Genomic DNA, 20,814 nt, shown 5'->3' with positions numbered 1-20,814 from the left:
TAATGTATCCACCATATGTATAAATAGTTGATACAATTTCATACCAAATAGAGGAATAATATTCAAAGTCTAGGAATACTCTCTTTCATTTCCGACATTTTTTCTCTTTATTTCTACATGGTATCAGAGCACAGAAATTCAATTATCATGAACTCCTTCGAAAACTCATCCCCTCTCAATATCACTTCGACCACCTTGCAGACCCCGTCCACTCAGTCTCACTCTGAATCCTTCTCCCAACATATCACGAGCCAGAAATTCAATGGCCACAATTTCCTACAGTAGTCTCAATCTATGCTCATGTTCATAGGCGTGGCTACATCTCCGAAGATTGAAGATCTGGCGTTTAAGAGTTGGAAGGCAGAAAACAACATGGTGATGTCCTGGCTCATAAACTCTATGCATCCCGAAATCGGGGAAACCTTCCTCCTTTACCCAACAGCAGCATAAATCTGGCAAACAGCTAGAGAAATCTTCTCCAACTCCGAAGATGTGTCTAAGCTGTTTGAGACTGAGAATACCCTCCATGACCTACGTCAAGGAGAGATGTATGTTACTCAGTTCTTCAGCTCGCTCACGCATCTATGGCAGAAGATCTAAACGTGTGTTTAAACTATTTTCTTGACTCAACTAAGACCTCGATGAGGTCAGAGGTCGGATACTTAGTACAAAACCACTACCATCTCTCCGTGAAGCCTTCTCTGCGGTCAAACACGAGGAAAGTAGGAGGAAACTCATGCTTGGAGTTATCAGTCTTGTTATAGAAGCATTTATTTGTCATCCTATTTTCTATGTCTTGTTATCTGTGTAATATTTATTATCATCTATTTCCCTAGGCTTAATTTTATCACCTATTTATACATATGGTGGATATATTAGTATAGACTGGATACATGAGAGTGTAATAAATACGTGTAATAATTAAGCCTAGGAAATAGATGATAATAAATATTACACAGATTACAAGACATAGAAAATAGGATGACAAATAAATGCAACAATTTTTCTCATGTGAGATGAGTTCCACGAAATTCGTGGTCTTCTATACTGTTTCAAATTTTATTTTGAGTGAGTTTAAGAAAAAAAAAAGGGGGGGGGGGGGGGGGGGGGTTCTGGTTCGGATTTAATAAAACATTGATTTTCATATGCTTACCCTGCCTTCAAAAGTAATTATTTTGCATCGATTCTTTTTGAAAAAATTAGTTTTAAATGTCTTCTATCTAAATACGAAATCGAAAAATATTTTCAACAAATACAGAATAGTTTCTAATTATTTTCAAATCGTTGAGCATACCAGTTTCAAAGTTTTGACCTAATTTCGATTTTTAGATCTTAAAACTCTTAATGTGGCTTCGATAATTTTTATTTTTACGTTGATTCTTTTTTAACACGATAATTTAACATGTTTTCTTTCTAAATCAGAAATCGAATAATATTTTTATAAAATATGTATTATTTTATGATTATTTTAAAAACGGTGCGCAGACAGTTTTTTGCAAGAGTTTTAAAGTCAGATTTTAGCATTTCTTTTATTTTTAATAAATAGTTTAAAAAAAAATGATTTTGGCCATGGTGCCTTTACAAAAAGTTATCAAAATTTTGTTTTATACGTACTGGAATTTTTACATAAGATTTCTCAGAGTTATAATTTTTTCACCGAAACCCTAATAGTCAATGGTATTTTCGTACTTTCACTTTGAAAGTTGTTTCTAAAAATTTCCAGAACGAGAAGTATGTCTTGAATCCTTTTCTCACCTGATCCATGTAGTATTTTATCCCGATTAGGTTCCAAGTCTTTTAGGACGTCCAATTCCTTTGACAATTTACGATCGTAACTTCCGATATCTAGGTGAGAATAATCTCACTACAACACGGATTTGTTCTGAAATAAATTAGCGACTATGCGATTTATTTTAGTTGTGTTATGTGACTTTATATGTTTGATTGTTTTATTATGTGTGATATGATGATATGTTATGATTCATATGCTTATGATATGTTATGATTCATTTAGGCATGTTATCTACAATATGTTCTTATTCGAAACATGTTATCAAGTATGTCAATAACTTATGTTATTCTTGCATTTGACGTAATCAAGTAATAAGATTAGCATGTAAATAAGAGGGTCGTACCGCCTTGATCCAAGGAGGTAACTAGATGATCTTCTCGAGCCGAATCAAGGGCTCACCTAGAGAATTTCCTCACAAGTTTATCAGACAGATGAGACGTTCTATAGGAGGTTGCAGCCCATAATTCGTTACCAAATTGTACACTGAAATTGGTACGACTACTCTAGGGGACCCCGAATTAAAATATGTCAGGCTTTACTATTTGATATCATGTGTCACCATTTAGCAAGTGAAATACTAATAACTGGTTATGCATATTTATTGCTCTTGTTTTGTGAGTATAGTTTTTCTCGCTGAGCGTTAGCTCGCCGATGTATATCCGTCTGTGTTGTAGGTAAACAACCTATGAGCAAGTGAGGAGGGTGGATCAGCGGCGACGATGGCGAGAGGGTTGGGTTATGGTTGCCGTTTTAAAAAATAAAACACTTCCGCTTTACTTTAAGTTTTTCAATAATCCAAACTCAAGGTTTTATTTTTCATGGTTTAAGTTATGTTTTTCAATTCCGTTAAAGGTTACGACTTTATTTATGGTATTTATTTACAATGGTATTTTTGGGTTTTAATTTCGTTTATGCAACTTCGATTGTTTTTTTTGTTTGTTTTAGTTCATCAAGTTTTTAAATGAAAATTTGATTTTTTAGGTCACGAGTTTACAAAGTTTATATTTTAAGTTATGTTTAAAAAAAAATTACCTCAAATTTTCTAAAGTTTTAAAAGTAAGGTAAGTAAGACGGTCCGAAAAGTCGGGTCGTCACAGTTGGTATCAGAGCAAAGAACTTGCGACCCCCTTCGCTATCGATCGCACGGCTGCCCCCTACTCAAGTAAGTTAGTTTTGTTTTATTTTGTACCTTTAGTTTTTTTTTACCTCTCTTACTAGATGGATGATGAAGTAACGGAAACCCGGTGCTGCAATGGGGATACCAACCTCCTGATCAAATTCCTAGAGACGAAACCTCCAGTTCTTAGTAGGGAGGTGATAGATATCATTGGCACGCGGGAATAGTGTAACAACATGGACATTCGCTTTAAAGTGTTGCAAGTTCGGGAACCTCTACAGTTATCTTTTGCGAACTACAAGTACAAGGGAGAGTATTGGAATACTGGAAAAGAAGGTTCAGGATCATCCCAAAATCGTTTGGGAATACATGAAGGATGGGGTCATACGAAACTTCACCGCTCAAGGATGGAAGAAAAAATTGGAGAGAAGACGTTACCGGTAAATCTTGAGTTCATGGAAGATGAAGGATGGGGAGACGGCAAAGGAGTACTAATACCGTTTCTTCGACATGTTCTATCGCTGTCCTTTTCATCTCAATGATGATGAGGCTATTAGTGTTTACTGGAACGGGATCTCCGACTTTGAAAAACAACGAGGGAAGTATCGCACCTACGAGCATGCGCCCGGAATAACCTACGAAGATTTCTTGAGGCACATGAAGCACTACATGGAGCTGGTCGACGACGATGACTTACCACTAGGGAACGATACTAGGATGGACCCTGTCGAGTCTGAACCAGAGGAGGACCCTTCTGAAGAGGATTCGGACGAGGACCCTTCTGAAGAGGATCCGGACGAGGACCCTTCTGAAGATGAACCAGTAGAAGACTAGACTCACCTTTTATTCTTTAGGATTCTTATTAAGTTGTTTTTGTTAGTTTGCTTTAATTTTTTTGTTTTTCTTTGCTCTTTTGATGGGTATGTTAGACTTGTCTTTTGAAATCAAACTATTCTAATATTTTGAGAAATTCAACTTTTATCAAGAGATTTTCACCATCCCTCTTTAGTTGCGTATGACTATATGAAATATATCGATTCAAGTATGTATGAGAATACAAGAATCCACATTTTTAATTTAATAGTATATTCTACAAACCTAATATGGAAAATGTTCGAGCTGCTCGTGGACGAGGTAATAAAAGGATAAGAGGCCGGGGTAGAGAAAGAGAAAGGGTTGCCGCCGAAGCTCCAATGCGAGATGCCCCTCAGGCTATTCCTGTTCCTGAACAACAAGGAGTAGAATATGCTCAGGGCCCTGCCCCTGTTCCTCAGCCAGCTGCCCAAACCGATCTGGCGGCTTTAGTTAACACATTGATGCACCGTATCAAAGCTCAAGACGCCGAGATATGCAAGTTGAGGAACCAGCAGCTACCGCCAGCTCAAGTGCCAATGCATGCGGCATCACAAGCAGACCCTCAGGTGGTATCCCCAATGGGACAAGTCAATGTTGCTGCTGATCTATTCGAGAGGTTCAGAAGGATGAGAGCCTCCCCTGAATTTGAAGGATCGACCGACCCTTTAGTGGTTGACGAGTGGATGTCAGAGATAAAAACAATATTCAATTTCATGGACATAACTGAGGAGGAGAAGGTCATATGTGCATCCTTTGTCTTGAAGAAAGACGCACGCTATTGGTGGGAAACAGTGGCAACGACGAGAGACGTACGAGCTATGACTTGGGAAGACTTTCTGGAAGAATTCACCAGGAAATACTTCAACATGAGGGCAATGAATGCTCAACAGAAGGAGTTTACAGAGCTGAAACAAGGCACGATGACAGTGAATGAGGCGGTTAGTAAGTTCAACCAATTGGCTAGACTGTGCCCTTATTTGGTTCCGACAGAGGCATAAAGAGTTAGACGGATGATGGGAATGTTCCGACCGGAATTAGCCTTAACCATTGATAGTGGCAGACAACCTCGAACATGCCATGCGAGCCGAGTATCACTTGATCCAGGTAAAGGAGGAACGAGCCCAGTTTTACAAGGCTCGAAAAGAGGAGAAAGGCCATAACCGAGGACTTGACAACAGGAAACCAAACCAATCAAGAAATCCCCAGCCCAATTACAGTAGTCAAGGTTCCAAGTCACGACCCCAATGGAATGAGAATGGAAAGAAGAAAAGCCATCTTGGAAATGGTGGTAACGCCAACACCAAGGTCAAGACAGAGGGAGCGACATTTCCTGTATGCAACACTTGTGGAAAGAGGCATCCTGGAGAGTGACAGAGGGGAAACACGACCTGCTTCAAGTGTGGTTAGTCAGTATATTAAATATTGTCCGAAACCAAATTTCGCTCCAAATGCACAGTATCAGCAACACAATCAGAATGGATGACTCAACTCCATGTAAGTTGCCATTGAAGAGCCATATATTTTCCAGGCTCGACTTGAGGCACCATCCACAACTCAGACGCCACCGCCGCCCCAAGGTTTCATTTACGCCTACACCAACGCCGATGCTCTAGCCAGCTCTTCGAATGTTGTAGCAGGTCAGCTTCCTATAGCTCACTTTGATGCTCTAGTTTTATTTGACTCTGGTGCTACGCATTGCTTTATTTCATTGGAACTGGCTAGAAAATGAGGCGATAGTGTAGTGAAACCTATGAAGGTTTTCAGGACGGAATTACCATCTGGTGATGTGCTATTATCAGAGTACTGTTTAAAAATGGGTGGCCACCACAAGGTCTAGAGAGAGAAGCTCTCAATCTCTAACTTATGTGGAATGAGAAAACAATGAGAATGAGGCCTAAGTAGGGGAGATTGTGAAATCCCCAAAAACTCATATCATTAAAAGAATTAATTTTGGTGATGTGATTTTTCTTTTTTGGTTATATCTTTACGTGCTAGTATGCGCTATTTATTACAGTGTGGTATAAACCTTTTGAATATTAAGATATTGTTACCAAAATATAGTAATAAAAAAAAGTCTGAATGTATATGTGTATACGTTGAAAAGTAGGCCTAAAAGTTTGATTTTTTTCGCACCTAAAAGTCAAAAGTCGCACCCAATGATACCTTTAGGTGCGACAAAGTGGCACCTGAAAGTTCGCACCAAAAGGTGATGGGTGCGAAAAGTCGCACCCGATAGTCATGACTTTTAGGTGCGGTTTTCCGCACCCAAATTCGCACCCATAAGTCAGAAAAGATGGGCGAAAATGTCCGCGGAAAGGCTATTGGGTGAGACTTTTCGCACCCAAAGGCCTTCCCGCCAAACCTTTGGGTGCGACTAGTCGCACCCATTGGCCTACCCGCCAAATGTTTAGGTGCGACTAGTCGCACCCAATGGCTTTCCCGCGAAACTATTGGGTGCGATAAGTCGCACCCAATAGCCTTATGTGGCGGGGAATGTTGACCTTTGGGTTCGACTATTCGCACCCAAAGGTCTACCCGCCAAATTTTCGGGTGCGGATAGTCGCACCCGATAGTTTTTTTTTTGTTTTTTTTTTTTTGTTTATTATGCTTATAAATTCTATGATTATAATAAAATAATACTTACTAAATTGTTTATTAATTAGAAAATTCATTAATTAATATTCATAATAATAATAAAAATTAAACATTTGTTGTTCGATTACAATAATTATTATAATGTACGAAAAATAATTAAAAAAAATGTTTATTCTTTTCCCTTTCATTTTCCTCGGTTTGTAAACCACTCCTTGAATGATTTACTCCCTCTTCCGCCAAATCTTCCTCCGGAACTGCTGCTACCTCCTCGTGCACTGCCGCTCGTACGCTCTCGCTGGAATTCTGCTGAAGCTGGCGGCGTCGTCTGAGCATCTGCCATTGAAACTGATCGCGGCGTTGTCTGAGGTGATGGGTGCATTTGAGGCGACGGCGTCGTCTGAGGCATCAGTGGCAACATGCCGGGCGACATTTGAGGCATCTGCGGCATCGTGCCGGACGACATCTGAGGCAAGGGCGAAAACTGCTACGTGAACGCGAACAGTTGTCGTTGCATCTCATCCATCTGCTGTTGTTGAGCTCGCCTCATCTTATCCATAGCGAGTTGTTGTGCCGCCACCTGAGCTCGGAGCTCGTCAACCACTGGATCTGGAACGCGGCACCGCGACGAGCCTGAGCCTGACGACGAGCTTTCGTCCTGAGCCTGAGCAATAGCCCAAGATGATCTCGGGACCGCTGGACCTATTCCAACGTACCAATCTTGACGGTTCCCGAGAATTTCTAGCATCGCGTGCTCCTCTGCGTCGTCCTGGTTAAATTCTATGCCTTGCTCTTCTGCTTGTCGCTGAAGATCCGCCAGTAGAGTAACTATCCGCGCCTTTACACATAAGAAAAATTATTAAAAATTAATTATTATGTAAGTAACGTAATCGTAATTATCACATATGACTTACATGTGCTCGTCTCGCCCAATCTGTCGTCCATTCACCTTTTCTATTATGGTGTTTTTGCTCCCACGTCGTTAACGCGGAACCCAAAGTCCCATCATCCTTACTCTACAATTGTTATGAAAATATAAGTATTGAATTTATTTCAAATTAAGTATTTCAAAATTAGAATAACTTACGTTCAAATGACGATGAGCCAAGAAAGAAAGAGATCCTTGAGTCGACCTCGTCTTCTTCTTCTTCGAATTCTCCTTGTTGCGATTAGACTTTTTCTGCAAATAATTAATTTTGTCATTATTCAATCTGATAAAGATATTGTGATTTATTACAATCATGCATTACGTACCTTCCAATCGTCAGTTGCGAACTCGTCTACCACCGCCTCCCAATCCTCTTTCTTATATCCCGGTGGTGTTTCCGCCTTAGCGTTTTCTTTGCTCCCACAAAACTCCAACCTGAACTTCTCTGATAGCTTGGACTTCTGGTTGCGTCGCCTGATCTTGGCATTCCGAATGATAGCCTGATCAATCGTATTCTGATAGCAATCCGCAGACAGATCCTCGCCGGTGTCAGGATCCTTGTACACAAATCTGAACTCGGAATGAAGTGCGCTCAAAATAGCAGCCAACGTCTGGGGCGTCACTTCACTCCAATCACGAGTCGTAGGCGGGATATGTGCTTTCACCAAAGCACCGAGGCGGTTGTTAAATAGTTCAACCTTTTTATTTTCTTTCCTTATCTCTTGATAGAATGTTTGGTTTATTGGGTCCCACTTGACCACCTTCGCACCCGGTACACCCTGTGTTGCTCGCGCCGACGTCGAGCCGGTTGTTGGTCCCCTTGATTTCTTAGGACCTTGGGAACCAGGTTCCTGTGGCGGACCTTGAGAATCCGGTCTCTGTGGCGAATCTCCACCAGAACCTAAAGCGGTCGACATCCTATAAAATGAAAACAACATTTGTAAATTGAAATCGTATAAAATAAAACAACATTTGTGAACATACATCACAAAACAAAAGGGAACAACATCATACAAAAACGTGGGTGACACCACAGATATATTTTATTATAAAACCTCACATATGGCGGAGGAAAACCGTGGTTACATAGATAGTTCTCATTCATCGTCATCACTACCTATATCAACATCAACATCAACATCAACATCTTCTCCCTAAAAAACGATGCATTCCTCATTATCATCATCGTCTTCCTCACCATCGTCAACGATATTTACTAGCTCAACATCTTCGATTTCATGTCGATGATTCAGACGATCGATGTTTCACAATTCTATTGTCAACGGAATCGAGGCTGAGGTGGTGGGGTCGACTTCAGGAATGTCCCAAATCCCTCGATGATTGCATTCCTGAACGATTTCCCAGTTACCACCTAAAACAAGATCTTTGATGTAAAAGACTTGTTTCGCCTGAATTGCGAGTATGTACGGCTCCTCTGTAAACCACTGTTTCGCGGTAAAAGCACTCGTTTCTCCAGTAGTCTTATCGTTGTGAACTAGTCGCCGAGAATCGTGCTTGTCACCGTACCATATACATTTGAATAATACAACACGACAGTTGTACCTATAATTCAGCACCAAGACGTCTTCCATCCGACCGTAGTAAGTGAAATCATCCACAGGCACACATACACCGCTATTTTGAGTGACTCGTTGATTATCGCGACGATGAGTAATGAACTTCACGCCGTTAACAAACACTACCAGAAATATGGGATACAACTACAGTTTTTTTTTTAACTCCAGTTTAACCTTTTAATGGAGTCTTTCAATACATACCACGGTCACCTTTTTTTAAGCCTATATTAGACTCCAGTCGAATATAAAGCTGTAGAGAATGGTCTATTTTTCTCTACAGCTAATATAAAAAAGTAGTGGTAATACTCAAAAAATTAAAAATGATCAAAATTTCACCATTTTTAAATGGAGGGAATTTCCCACAAAATTTTGACACATTTACACTACAGTCAAAGGTAAAAAAGGAGTTGTAATACTTAAAATATAAAAAATTAACAAAATTTTAGTTGGAGGGAAATTTTCCACAAAAGATTTTGTTTTTGGCGGTGTACGAAAACTTCAAATTCCACCAAGTATAGAAACAACACTATATTCACTTATACTAATTTCAATTTACCATTTTTTTATTCATCAAAGTCTCACTCTCATCCCGTTCTCCCTCTCTCACACGCACTGCATCCGTCTCACCACCTCTGTCATGCGCTCGACCGCCTTTAGCCCTACTTGAAGCCTTTGAAGTTTCTCTTTGCTTCTATTCTCGTCACATTACTACCAAGAACAACAAAAGGAAAAAAAGAAAAAAAAAAAGAAACGGGACTTTGCTCTGGGCGATTTCGCGAGGGAGAGTGAGCCAGAGAGATTCCGAGAGATAGTTCGTGGCCCGTGGCTCGTTCATTAACAAGGTAGGAGTTTCGATTTGAAAATATTTTCCTCTTTGGTCCGATTTTAGTGTTTCTGATTAGGGGTTTTAATTTCTTAGCTTGAGTTTCGTGGTTTGCTTATGCTTGGGCACGGTTTATGCTTATTTCTAATTAGAGTTTGTGAGCTAGGGTTTGTGTTTATGAATTTCTCTTCTTTTTGGCCGAAAATTGGATTTTAATTTTTGGGGTTTTTACAATCTGAAGCTTGAATCATTGGATTAATACATGGGTCTCGATGTTTAAGTGTTGAGTTGGAGTTTTATTTGCTCAATTTCTAATTTTTTGTTCAGATTATTTGCTCGGTTTTGTGACGTGTTCTTAAAGGGTAATATTTGCATTAAGTGTTTATAGCCACAAAAGAAATGAAATATTTCTTTTCATACCTCTGCTTGTTTATTTATTTATTTTTCTAGAGAATACATAAATGGATTTTTACTTGCCAATTGCCGCCTCAAGGAATCAGAGGCGGTGCTGGTCGCTGGAGCTTCACAGCCGATTCATCAGCGCTGTAATTTTACAAGTTAAATGTAAAATACAAGTTGTGAGGATTGCAGTAATTTTCCACAGGTGCAACTCCAAAGCAGATTAGAGAATTGATGCAAGTCGATGGACTCACAAACGACGAAGTCAAGTCATTTGCAAGTAAGTCCAGTTTTTCCGTGGTATATGGATTGGATTGGGCTCGGTTTGTTGTTGTTCTTGATCTGAAATTCTTTGAGTTAGGGTTCCTGAATTTTAATTGATTTTTTGGCCGAAAATTTGGTTGATCTTGCGGGCTCGGAGAACATCTCTCGTTCCGGTGCACGAGAGGTTTGCTTCTTATAACTTTCACTTCTTTGTTTTTGTTTCTCGTTCAACAATTGATAGATGCGATCACAATGATAGAGTCGGGCACGTGAAGCGGGGGAGATAAACAAGAGCTTGCTGACGTTAGGGCGCGTGATAAACGCTCTGGTCGAACATTCGAGTCACGTGCCGTACAGGGACAGCAAGCTCACCCGATTATTACGAGATTCTTTGGAAGGCAAAACAAAGACTTGCATTATCGCCACCATTTCTCCCTCTGCTCTTTGCTTGGAAGAAACATTGAGCACGTTAGACTATGCTTACCGTGCCAAGAACATCCGAAACAAGCCTGAGGTTTGTTGCTTTTTCTTACACACGATTTTTTTTTATTTTTTTTATGTGTGTTTGTTTCGCTAATGCTCCATTTTGCAGGCAAACCAAAAGATGGCAAAGACTGTTTTGCTTAAAGATCTGTATTTAGAGCTTGAGAGAATGAAAGAAGGTTTGTTTTACTATTCTATTTTTGTCATTGATGAGAGCACTGATTTTACAAGTTCTGAATGCATAAATGTGGAGCAGATGTTCGAGCAGCTAGGGAAAAGAATGGTGTTTATGTTCAACAAGAACGATTTGCCCAAGATGAAGATGAAAGGAAGGTGGCTTGTTTTTTTTGTTAAATATTTATCTTTTTTAATTTGGGCTCTTTTAGAGTTTGTATCTTTTGTTTATGTACTTATATTGCTTGCAAAATTGAACCACTTGCAGGCCAAGAATGAGAAGATTCAGCTATTAGAGAATAATTTGGTCCTCGCAGAAAAGGTGATGATTTTTCTCATTAGTTATTACCAAATATAAGGTCACTATACATCTATCTGAGAGTTCTAAATGTTTGTTCAGGAAGTGGATAGGTTCCGTGAGCTCTATCTCACTGAACAGGAACAAAAGCTAGACATACAAAGTGATCTTAATGATTGCAAGGTATGTACCACAAGTTTGTCTTTGTTAGTATCCTGAACTTTCTGCGAATGCGCTACGCATAACATGTTGTCCATACAGATGAGTTTGGGAGCTAGTAACAGGGCTTTGTTTGACCTCCAAATGGTGCATTCAATTTAACTTATATAATAATATGAATGAATAATTTTGTCTGGTATATATTTTCTCATACATACAATCCTGTTTCTATTTTTTTTTATCTAGCTTAGATTTTGTATACTTGTGCAAGCATTTTCTCATATTTCAAGCTTATAAAATGCCTAGTGCAGAACATTGTGGTTGATATATCATTCACTCAGTTGGGAGGGCTTTGTACACTAAGCTTTTTGGAGCAGGTAATTTGCTGATAAAACTTACCAGAAATAAATTTTTTAGCTCTAAATCAATGCATCCATTTTAATCTCTCATCTTTATTGTCCACCACTCTTATGTGTTTCTTATACAACTTGTGCCCTCGTGATGCTTTGTTAACTGATGCTATTAGCTAACCCATTTTCGAAATTATACTTCTCTGCTATAGTGTCTTACAATAATATAATTTTCTTCGTTCTCTCAGCTATATGTAGCATTTTCTTTTTGTAAAATACAGTGTCTTATGTGCTTCAATTTTCAGCTTCACCTTATTTTGGTTTCTGGTTTATATCTGTCTAATTGTATGCCCAAGTTCAAAATGAGCACAAAAGATAGCTTGGCTCCGGATTTTAAGATCAATGTCCTATAGCCCTTTGTAGCTAATAGATGTCCCTTTTGCAATTTGTATGCTATCATGACAGGTTGATCGCCTCAGCGGAAAAGATCACCTCTTCAAGCGAAGTATTATACTAATAAAGGCATGGTGCTATTATGAAAGTCGTATTCTTAGCGCTCATCATGGTCTGATTTCTACATATGCATTAGAGACATTGGTCTTGTATATCTTCCATGTGTTTCACGACTCCCTGAGTGGCCCGTTAGCTGTGAGTGCTTAAAAGCAATTGCTACACTTCCACATTGACGTAAAATCTAAATTTTAATGTGGATGACCTGAAGGTGAGGTCTCCAATTCCATAATGATTTGGTACATTTTGTGAACGTCTTGACTTTTGAATGCCATACTTGTAATTTGTTGTGGAAGTTTTGGAATTTGTTGTGTGTTTGACATACTTGTAATGAAATGAGATTTATGATTGATTTATTGAAATATGAGTTTTTTTTTTTGGAAATTATTAGGTGTTTTTTGGATATTTATTTATTATAAATGTATTTTATTTATATTTATTTAAATATATGTTTTTAGTAAAAAAAATTCTCTACATAAATAAGATGTAGTCTATATTGTTAAAATATAACTTCATGAATATAAACTACACGTAAAAGATGTAGTCTGTCAAATTCAATTAATTAAAACTACTTTCTAAAGCTGTAGTGTTTATACACTCTTAACTTCAACAACTACATTTTAAAGATGTAGTCTTCTACAGAAAAGACTGGAGTCATAGACAAAGAGATAAGACTCCAGTGCAATAGATGCCACAAAAACGCCGTAGTCTGTCTAATTGACTCAATTAAGACTACTTGTTAAAACTGTAGTTTTTTTTATCTTATGTAATTGAGTTCTATATAACTACAGCATAACGTTGTAGTATTTATAGATGCCACTAGTAAGACTACATCTAAACAATGTAGTTATATATTTTAACTACAGTCTTATAAAACAGATACACTACGGCCAAACACTGGAGTCATAATCAAAGAGATAAGACTCCAGTGCAATAGATGACAGTCAGTAAACTGTAGTGGATTTAAAATGACTACAGCGTTCGGCAGTAGTTAGAGGCCAAATTTCTGGTAGTGAAAGCAACATGGATATTGATAAGCGACTTGAAGTGAACCGATAGAAAGCGAGTAGATCTCGTCAGACACGTCAGAGCCACTAGCTTTCATTTCAAAAATCTGGTTATTACGAAACAAAGTATTGGTTAGCACTTGTGTGTTTATAAAAAAAACGGGTTATTGTGTTATTACCTTGTTCGCAAACCAATCTTTGAATCCCTTTCTATGCTCCACTTCAATATCGCGAACTCCAGATTCGTTCAGGAAATCCAAATGCTCGCTGTTGTTTAAAACATTGCTTAAACAAAATACAACAATGAAATATCTTAGAGAAGCAAGTGGATCGATTACTTACACCAAATACGGATCCACTTCAGGACAGTTGGTATAGATGTACCACTCCGCTTTTTCTCTTTGTTCATCGTCTAATACTATCGCGTTCATCATCCCATAAGGCACACACATCTCGGATCGAAAAACGGAGAGCTCTCGCACTTGAACTTCATCAACTACTTTTTTATCTTCAATATACCTTGCAATGAACTTTAGAGCTTCTTCTACAACATAACCTTCTGCAATAGAGCCTTCTGGTCTAGCTCTATTTTTGACAAAATGTTTTAACGTCCCAAGGTATCTCTCAAAAGGGTACATCCACCGCATATGCACCGGGCCGCCGTGCAACGCTTCCTCTGGTAGATGCATCGCCACGTGAACCATGATCGTGAAAAAAGCAGGTGGAAATATCATCTCAAGCTTACATAAGATCTCGACGATAGACTCTTGCGCTCTTTCAAGATCTTCGGCTCTTAATGTTCTCGAACTTATCAACTTGAAAAAGTTGCAAAGCTCAGTGATCGTATCATGTATTGGTTGTGGCACAAAAGGATGAATACCAACAGCCAACAATCTTTGCAAGATCACGTGGCAATCATGCGACTTCAAACCTGTGAGCTTCCCATCAGTTGTCACATTTTTTTTTAAATTCCCAGCGAGACCATTGGGAAATTTGACAGATTTTAAGTACTCTGTAAATTGCTGTCTCTGCTCAAGGGTCAAAACGTACAACGCTCGCAGTTTGTAATACCCACCCCCATTTGGTTCCAAGTGCAAAGCGGTCTTGATGCCCAAGTCCATCAAGTCAAGCCTCGCCTTCTCGGTGTCATAGTTCTTCTTTTCCAAGTTGAGCATCGTCCCGAGAAGATTCTCACACATGTTCTTCTCTACGTGCATCACGTCCATGTTGTGTTTCAACTGCGACTCAAACCAGTATGGTAACTCGTAAAAAATGCTTTTCTTGGTCCAATTCAGTTCGCACTCAGCTCGCTTTCGTTTTTTGCCTACAGAGGCAGCGTGTTTGCCAGTAGTCGTGCAAGAAACACCAGCCAACTGAGCGAGTATGTCTTCCGAAGTCAACTTCTCGGGTTTATTTCGTTTCTCGTGCTTATCTTTGTAGTGATCGTTGCTTTTTCTCAATCGGTGACGCCTTTTTAAGAACCGACGATGGTCGTAGTAGACGATCCTGTTTCTGACTTTTAGGGACGGCGTGTCAAAGTTGCACGTAGGGCAAGCGAGATACCCCTGGCCGCTCCATCCCGATAAATACGATCTAGCCGGAAAATCGTTTATCGTCCAAAGTAACGCGGCATGCAACCGAAACACTTCATCTTTGGCTCCATCACGAACGCGGACTCCATTCTCCCACAGTTCTTTCAACTCTTCAACCACAGGCTGCAAAAAAACGTCCATATCTTTTCCTGGTGAATGAGGCCCCGGGATCAGAAGCGTGAGCATCAAGTACTCTTTCTTCATGCACAACCAAGGCGGCAAGTTGTACGCCGTAAATACTACAGGCCACATGTTGTATGATAGGTTCATATCCCCAAACGGGTTGAATCCATCCGCAGCTAGCCCAAGCCGCACGTTCCGAGGCTCTGCAGCAAAACCTAGGTATCTCTCGTCCAAATTCTTCCACGCTGTACCATCCACAGGATGTCGATCATCTCGTATCCCATGCCGAAATGCTTCAGCTTTGCTTTTGCCTCGTAGTGCTTCTCCGGTATTCGATTACCGGTTGGATGAGACTTCCTCAAAAGCTGCAGCAGTTCTGTGAACGACTTGTTCGTCCAATGGTTCGTGACTTTAAGGTGCATCAACTGAACCAAGAATGACAGCGACGAAAACTACTTGCATCCCGGGTACAATTCCGCTTCCAACTCAGCGAACAAGTCTTCCACTTGCTCCTCCGCACGCACATCGCTCGGAGCCGGCTCCGTAACACCATCGAAATCCTCGTGATCTCTTATATCCTCCACAGCAGCATGTATTCCTTCTACTCCTCTCTGGGCTGTTTCTCCGATGGGGACTTCTTCAAGATGACCGACGGAACGCACGACCTCGCCACAATGATACCATTCTGTGTAGCCCGGGGTAAACCCTTTGTTTAGCAGATGATGCCTTACAACCCCAATGTCGTGCCATCTCACGTTGTTGCAAGGCTTGCAAGGACATCGATATTCGTAATTATCGTTCGGAAATCTTCTTGCAGCGCGGATAAATTCATTAACTCTGATTTTATACTGCAAGGACAACCAATTGTTCTCGGTGATCCAATCTCTACTTGGATTGGACATTGATTTCGCTAAACGAAAGGGAAAAAGAACAATTATTAAGAGTTGTTGCTAAATGACGAAGACGAATGAAGTCGATTACTTATTGCTACGTGACGAAGATCAATGAATGAAGATGAGATTATGAATTTTATATTATTTGAAGTCGAATTGAAAAAATTAGGGTTTTGAGAATAATAGACTGGAAACTCAATCTAAATTTCGGCAGAGTTTCCCCTATAATACTAACAAACCAAAAACCTACAAACTCATTTAAAAACATATACAAATCATCCAAAACTCCTAATAATCAACTAAACCCTAAACAGAACCTCCGTGGCTCGTTTACAACAAAAATACAATAATCTCAACTCATTTATAAAAAAATGTGTGAAATAAAACTAAATTATACAATAACATAACTAATTTTAATTTCATGATTAACAATTTAACACATATCATTAAACTAATTACAATTTCAATTAACCTAAACTAATCAAAACTAAACAACCTAAACATATTATTAAACTAATTACAATTTCAATTTGACAATTTCAATTAACCTAAACTAATCAAAACTAAACAACCTAAACATATTATTAAACTAATTACAATTTCAATTTGACAATTTCAATTAACCTAAACTAATCAAAACTAAACAACCTAAACATGTAAATATTAAACTAAACAACCTAAAACTAATTAGAACAGATTTCAATTAATTAAATAATTACAAATCAATTATAAACTAATTTCAACTAACTAACTAATTCATTACAAATCAATTATAAACTAACTAACTAATTATAAACTAAACTTCTAATCAAAATACTAATAAAATTATGAAAAATACCGGTCGTCGGAGGGGCTGGTCGCGCGGAGGGGTTGCAGCGGAGGCTCGGTGCTGGTCACGGAGGGGCTGGTCGTCGGAGGGGCTGCAGCGGAGGCGCCGGAGGGGCTGGTCGTCGGAGGGGCTGCAGCGGGGCTGGCCGGCTCGGTGCTGGTCGTGGAGGGGCGGCTGGTCACAAATCCGAGCATAAAACGAATAAAAAAATCATCAATTTAATCTCAGAATCACAAAGCCCGAATTTAATCACAAAGCCTCAGAATCAAAAAATCAATTTTACCTTGATTGATTTTCCCGGCGATCTCCTCTTGGTCCGGCGTCTCGGTGGCTCACGGCGGCGTCTCGGTGGCTCACGGCGGCGGCGTCTCGGAGGCTGAGAGAGAGAAGGTAGTGGTGGCGGTCGGAGGCTGAGAGAGAGAGCGTAGTGGTGGCGGTCGGAGGCTGAGAGAGAGTGGTAGTCGTGGCGGTCGGAGTGGTGGCGGCGACGGGGGTCGGAGAAACTGCGGGAGAGAAATCGGAGAGAGAGTAAGTTTTTTTGGGTGTTTGGCTCGGATAGAATGAAAACCGAGCTGCTGCTTAATTTATATAGACATTTGAATTTCGGTGCGACTTTGTCGCACCCAATGACACCTTTGGGTGCGACTTTGTCAGTGCTTTCCGGTGCGACAAAGTCGCACCCAATGACATTTGTAAAAAAAAGGGGGGGATGTTTGGCCGCGGATAAATTTAGATCATTTAGGTGCGACTTAGTCGCACCTAATACTTTGGAGAAAGTATTGGGTGCGACAAGTCGCACCCAAATTCAAAAAAATTCGCGAAAATTTTTCAGCGCTGATTTAATTTTTGGGTCCGACTATTCGCATCTGAAAGTCTTTTTGGTATGACTTTTAGGTGCGAAAAGTCGCACCCAAAAGTCATCCGCACCGGAAAACTGTATTTGTAGTAGTGTTTATATATAAATATATGTGTGTCCGGATATATACATTAAGTATATATACGTACCAACGTTTACTTTTAGGAGAATTAAAGTGGGGAGTTAATGGCAGTAATATTAGCCCTTTGTAACAATTTAATAATTAATATTTTTGAAATGCTACGTTCATTATATCGTTTTCTCTTGATTCCATGCCTCTTCCAAACTCCATTTTTTTCTTCTTCTCTGTGCAAAACGAAAGAAACTTAAACCTTAGCCTCTTTAGAAATTTTTCCTATTTAATGATGGGTTCTATGAAGCATTAAGAAGCTTTTCTTTTCAACTCTTTCGCATGTATTTTTTTTTTCTCTATGTAACGTGTATTTTCATTAGTTTGTGATTACTTTAGTTGTTCTTCATATGAACAATAATCATTAATTTATTTTCTGATTTGCAAGACTTTATGAGAATTTAAACCGTATGATTTTCAATTAGCTAAGAAAATTTGTTTTTATCTGGTATTTTTTACACTAATATTAAAAAGTTTTTGAAATGTGTATAAAATTTCATGATTTTTATATAAATAACTTTTATTTTAAAAATAATTTACGATCAGTGTCCAGACAGAAAGATCTTGTTTAAATAAGCGTCGCTATTGAATATTTTTAAAATAGCTACAAAAAGGTTTTTGGATTGAAATTTCTATATAATGTTTTTTATGTGTCATGTTTATAGGATAAAAGTTTGGTGAATTTTTAGACCAAAAAGTTTATGCGTGTGAGTGTTATTCCGACACGTGCGCAGATCTGTCCCAGAATTTAATAAAACTAGTATTTCATCTTTATATCATTTAATTTGTTTTTAATGATTTAAAACCGATTTTGATCATGGAACTTCAGAAGAAAACGTTCAAATTATTATTTTATATTTTTTTGGAATTTTCTCAGAATTTATCTCAACAGTTTTATTTTCTCGAGATTTCCATTACTAAGGGTATTTTAGTAATTTTCTCTTAGCGCTGGATTATGAATTTTTTTCCAGTAGCCTAGTATTGTCCAGAATAGAAATGTTAGCTATGAACTAATACCTCAATTATTAATTCTTCTGATTAGGTTTCGAACAGTCTCGAGTGTTTGAATTGTTCACAATCATAGATTGTAGGTGAGAACAATCTCACTACAGCACATATTAGTTTTAAATAAAATTATGATGGGTTTTGTGATTCATGACGTGGTTTGTTTGATAGTATTATGTGGTTTTGTTTATAGTTATAAACCACGTGATACATTATATGATATGCTTAAGTACGATGATATGATTTATGAGTTGTTATATATTATCCAATGATTACATGTTTACGTTTATGAATTTTAGCTTATGATATGTTATGATATGATAAATGATGATGATGGAGTATTAATGACATGTTTTTAAATTTATATGACATTATGTATCACTACTACAAAACAAGGATTCTACAACGCTTAAAAACCGCTGTGGAATGATTCTACAACGCTTGTCAAGCGTTGTAGAATCATGCGTTGTAGAAGCTTCTACAACGCTTAAATATCCGTTGTAGAATCCAAGAGGTTTCTACAACGCGTCAACATCCGTTGTAGAATCCAAAAGGTTTCTACAACGCTTAAATATTCGTTGTAGAATCCAACTTTCTACAACGGATATCTAAGCGTTGTGGAACCTCCTACAACGGTATACATCCATTGTGAAATTTCTAAATAATTAAAAAATCCCCGCCGCGGCGACATATAATTTTCGCCGCGGAGAGATTTTTATACAACGGATATTATATCCGTTGTAGAATCAACTCGCCGCGGCGAATATTACACGTCGCCGCGGCGGGAATTTCTCCGCGGCGACGTCAAATCTTAGCCGCGGCGACATGATTCTACAACGGATAATTATGTGTTGTAGGAAGGCGATGAATTTTTTTTTAAAAACTCGCCGCGGCGAAGAAAAAATCTCGCCGCGGCGAGACTTAGATTTCTAATTTGCCTGCTCTCGGTATCTTTTCTCGCCGCGGCGAATAATATTTCTCGCCGCGGCGAGAAGTATAGTTCGCCGCGGCGAGAATCATTTTTTTTCAATCCAAAATCTGTTTTTACACGATACTAGCACCTGAAAATAATCTTCAATACAAAAAATAATATCCTCATCTTCAAAACATTCAAAATCTAATATATACATCTACAACCAATCCATAATTCCATAAAAAAAAACTAGCTAATCATCACAGTTAATAAATGTTTGTACATAACTTACCCATTCTTCCCTAACTCTCTCTAAATCCTCCTTTGTATAGGATTTCTTATTTTCTAATTTTCCTACACCTCCTACGACTATATCACGCATATAAGAAATCACAAAATACCCGCATTCCGTGTTTCCCGTTTGTCTCGGAGCGTCCCAAGCCTTGATGTACATTGATTGCCCGTTACTATGGGCGTTTTGATGCTCGAGCTTGAAATCAACAAGAACCCTATATAACACAGAGATTATAAGAGAAAAAACATCTAGAACGATTTATAATAAAAATTATTTAAGAAATCAAAATATTACCTTTTTATCAATCGATTTAAATCGATTGGGATTTTATTTCTCAACGGGTCAAAGAACATAGCGCTATTTCTCCAAAGGTCGAGGACAACGAGCATCCAATGCGCACCTTTGTTATACGGCATCAAAACTAATTCACCAAATTTGCAATGTCGTACCACGTTTCCAACGTCCTTGACTCGTTTTGACAAATAAGCCTCCTCGTCGTCATTTTCGATGTACGAACTTAAGCTCGGATGTATAAAACAATAATTTCGAGTCTTCTTCGCCTTTTCTAGCCTCGAGCGTAGATAGCTATGACAAACAAATATTTAGTTGATCAAAACACTAAATATTGAATATTGATATTAAAAAACGCATATAAAGAAAACTCTTACTCCATATAAACCGTTATGCTCCCCGCGCCAATTTCCAAGTATTGCAAAAAATCGGAAACGTCTTCAAATGACACCGGAATCGGGATAGCCGCGAGACTTGGACTAACATTGACCATAATCACATCCCCTTCCGGTAACATTACTTTGTTGGCATGTTGAGCGAGCAATCGATACTTGGGATT

General features: G+C 38.8%; 1 long non-coding RNA gene across 1 annotated transcript; it reads right to left on the bottom strand.

Moving 5' to 3' along the window:
• Positions 1-7,133: 7,133 nt before the first annotated feature.
• On the bottom strand, positions 7,134-7,808 carry LOC149404795 (uncharacterized). Its single transcript, XR_016293832.1, has 4 exons — positions 7,611-7,808; positions 7,444-7,536; positions 7,271-7,372; positions 7,134-7,194 (listed from the first exon to the last, which is right to left on the bottom strand). It is a non-coding gene; the product is annotated as an uncharacterized LOC149404795 (long non-coding RNA).
• Between the last annotated feature and the right edge of the window lie 13,006 nt (positions 7,809-20,814).

This window comes from Urtica dioica, chromosome 2 (assembly GCF_054948205.1).
Source record: "Urtica dioica subsp. dioica isolate 48M chromosome 2, U.dioica_male_clone48M_v1_H2, whole genome shotgun sequence".
NCBI classification, from domain to species: Eukaryota; Viridiplantae; Streptophyta; class Magnoliopsida; order Rosales; family Urticaceae; genus Urtica; species Urtica dioica.
This window is presented reverse-complemented; position numbering and strand designations above follow the sequence as displayed.